Genomic DNA, 4,129 nt, shown 5'->3' on the forward strand with positions numbered 1-4,129 from the left:
AAGAAGCTTGCGCAGGATAGAGTAGCATGGAGAGTTGCATCAAACCAGTCTCTGGACTGAAGAGCACAACAACAACAACAATAACAACAACAACAACATGGCTTGGAAAAGAATACGTGCATTCGACGTTGCGATATGCACAGGTTTACATTTATTATGTTCGTTGACTAGGCGCAGCTTACCAGTTGATATTTGGTTCTTACCTTAGACGTCTTAGACGGCTGCAAACCGGTCGCATATCACAATATTTTTCATGTTCTCTACCGTCGGGAAGGAATACTGGAGGTATAACAGGTGCTGAAAGGCTTATGGTCTTTCTGGACATTTATACTCCGTCTTCTGACCAGCGTCGTATGTTATTTGGAGCAACCTGATGTGGGATCACAGCCAACATTTGTACTTAGACTGAAAGAGGACGCAATACAAAGCAATTTGCTATCTGTTAGCAGCTAGCACTTCTGAAGCCATCAAGGTGCTCAGAAGAATGAGAGTACAAGGGGAAATTTATAAAAACGAACATAGAAGGAAAGAGAAAATATCCTTCCAGAGAACTAGGAAATTGTCATCGAAACAAATCGCTATATTTTCGCAAGACTGTCGTACCATAAACACATTTTTCACGGTATCACGGTGATCCGTAGTTGCACTGTCCACAAGATGAAAAGAAATAAAGCTGAAAAGTTGAATTTTCCGTGACAGAGCAGCTATTCTACAAGACATAGTCACAGCTATGGTCAATATTGCTACAAACACCTATAAGTTACCTGCAAAGCAAAATCGGAAAGCCGGCCGGAGTGGCCGAGCGGTTCTAGCGGTTCTAAATTAGAAGAAGCGAAAACCTACTGTATGTATCACGTCATTTAAATACTGCTATAACCGTACAGTTTCTATTCAGTGGGAATGGAAATTATTTCAATAATATTCTACATTCATTTTCATTTTCATTTTGCTAAATACTCTGCTTTTCAGTTCTGCGCAAAGCATTAGTCACAGGGGTCATATTTTTATTCTTTGAAGCAATGTTTCGTTTTCATCGATTCTACATTCTCACTGCCATGATTTGGAGGACAATGGAAAACACAGCTTGCGTGAAGAATCTCAGAACTGTTCGTGGTCTTAACTGTCGTTTACAGCTGTGCAGTCACAGCTGATTGTTTTCCTTTGATATAAAAAATAAGAAAGTGGTTTTTAATGTGAAAACTGTTCTCGAAACGCTACGTTGGTTGTTAGCAGAGACTTCAACGCCAGAGTTCTTAGAAACTGTTAAGCATGTGTTATCGCAATAAATGAAAATGGCCTCTGCTACCTTCAGAGTGAAGTTACAGGCGTGCTAAAAACGTGTTCTCGGAAGCACAGCATTAAAGTAGCTGTTACGACTGCCTAAGCGTCAAAGAGTGTGAAAAGCCAGTTTATCGCGGAAAGTCGTAAGGTTACAACACGTACGTAAAGAACATTGTGTTTCTGTGGTTGGTCTGACGTAAATGTGATTGAGATAGGTGCTGTTTGGGCTTACAAAATCAGGATAATAGCTTTGCAAGATGATAAACTAAATTTACTGCTTTCTGCCTGTGTTCAGTCATAAGGCGCACAATAAACGAGACTGATATTCGTTTTTACCATTGTACATCCAGTCTTCGCATACATTAAATTTATTACTAACTAATTTCCGTTTAATGTCAATTATAAACTAATTAAAGCTTTATTTACTGAGTTTCAAATATGTTAAGTGCAGGAATGTTTGTTTCGCAGTGGGTACTCAGTCGCTGAAAGCAAAGGTAATTAGCAAATTAGCAGTGGCCAGGTTTAGAGTGATAAGCGCGACGGTACATCAGTAAATACGACAACCGGAAGCATATACTGGAACGTTCTGGTGCAGCCTGTGTTTTAGGAGTAAACAGTTGCTTGGAAAATGTGGGGCGCTACTATTCTTACATTGAAAATAACGAATAGATGCGTAACCATTTGTTTCCAGTCATGAAAAATTGACAAATTATGTCCGAAAAAGGATTAACTCTTTGGTATTTTGAGCCCCTGTTCCAGGTTTCGCAGGTTTCGGAAGTTAACAAAATGGTTGGTGACGGGAAGTGAATAAATTTTGACGAATACAGTCTTCTCTACCAGACACTATCTTGATCCTTCATTGCAGTAGTTAACGTCGTACATATGATTTGTGATACCATTATTTGGATTTTATGTGAATATCCGCTGATAGGGCTATTTTCCTAGTGTACGTTTGGCTGACTGCTGTCCTCGACTTCGACCTTTACAAAAGGTGTTACTGGACGAAAGTATTGCACACTGCTTGAAACTGCAACTACTTCTCATTATTCGAGTATCACCTCAGTTGACATCCTGAGATTGAATTGACTCTCTTTGCAATATGCTATAATGTAAACTCATTAACTGTGGAATCTCTTCGTGTGGCAGTGGTGTAGGTTGTTCAGTCACGAAGGTTGAAGCTATAAACCGTAATACACATGAAAAGGTAAGGACACGATTGCTTCCGAAATATCCTAGATTGAACCGCGTTCTAACAGTGAAGAAAAGAGGGAAGGATCCTGCAGATACTCTTCTTATTGGGTCTGGTTTACATAGATCAAGACAGAGTTTTACTACTCTCAAAATGAACGTGTTTGTAACACCGTGTGCAAACCAAATTGTTTCATTGGCTTACGGTAGCTTGCCCGGCGTGGAATTTGGCGCCATCATGAAGATCGTGGTGCAGCATGTCTATCGAAAACCACCGTTGTGGATTGGTGTGCTAAGATCCGAGCTGGCCGCGATTCGACACACGACGGACGTACTGATACCGCAAGTTACGTAAAGCAGAAGTCACACTAAATCGAAAGGGAGGCACCCACCCTGTAGTACTGATCTCTCACCAGACAATTAGGACGTCTTCGGTCCCTTAAAAAAATGTCTTCATATCTGTCGACAGATCTTGTCGGGCGAAGATGTGCAGTGGGCAGTTACGGACTTCTTCACGCAGCAGGACACGGTGCGTTATTAAGCGTGCATCTTCAACTCGGTGCGTCGGTGGAATGGTTGCCTCAGTGTTCACGACGAGTTTGCCTGACAGGCACACCGATTCTGGATTCTACAGCCTTCTAATGGAAACTTTTTGATCGCTCCTCATGGAAAACATATTGCTGTCCTAAAGTGAATCTTCTGACATATAACGCAGTGGATGACGTTGGAAGCTCCAAAAGGCAGTTTAACCCTCGCAGTACCGAGGGCAGGGGTTGCTTTGTGCCCACCTTTTAAAAAATTTGAATCTAGTCTGATACTTTATATATTAAAATTTTGAAAAAAATTTAATGTTTTTAATTTTATTATGTCAGATTCCGTAACTGTTTTAAATTCTTCAGTAAAACTTAACACAAAAATTTAGGTCATAGTAGTGAACGTGACCATTCGCAACAAATGCATATCTTAAAGTTTTTTGTGGTGCCCGTAAAGCACCCGTTCACGCATTTTAAACACTGCGGAAAAAGTGTTGGTGTTGTTAAGACTGTGCTAAAAGATATTTTCAACTTACTCTACATCACCTATTTAAAAAGTATGTTATTAATAAAAATTAAGCACATTTAATTAGTTTTTTTAGTTTTTTGGTGATGGGCACAAAGCACCCCACTCCTCCTCTTGGTATTACACCTTATGTAAAATGCGTTGGTATGCAAAATGGTTGGTTAAGAACGAAAAATGAAATGAACGTGTGGCATTGATGATGGGGAGTCCCCACCTGGAGAGGGTCGGCCCTCGCCAGTCTTCTTAGATGACGACTTTCGTGTTGATGATGATGGAGTAATTATGAGGGCTACGCAACATCCTGTGTCCAGGAGGAGGAAATCGCCGACTAGGCCGCAAATCTAACCCGGGCCAACTGCATTACAGTCAGACGCTCTGACCACTCAGCAAGGGAGGCGGGCGTTTAAAGACGATACTATCGTATATGAATAAGCTTCTACGCTGTAAAATTGCAGCGAAATACAGAAGGTCAGCAAAACATCTGTGCTTGGGCGGAGAGTTAACCTACGACGTAAAGAAATGCAACGCACTGTACATTAATAGTGGGAGAACAAGGTTGTTGTTTTATTGCCGGTTCTATTGTCGGCCAGTCACTGGAAAA

The sequence above is a fragment of the Schistocerca cancellata genome, chromosome 6, assembly GCF_023864275.1.
Source record: "Schistocerca cancellata isolate TAMUIC-IGC-003103 chromosome 6, iqSchCanc2.1, whole genome shotgun sequence".
In the NCBI taxonomy this organism is placed as follows: Eukaryota; Metazoa; Arthropoda; class Insecta; order Orthoptera; family Acrididae; genus Schistocerca; species Schistocerca cancellata.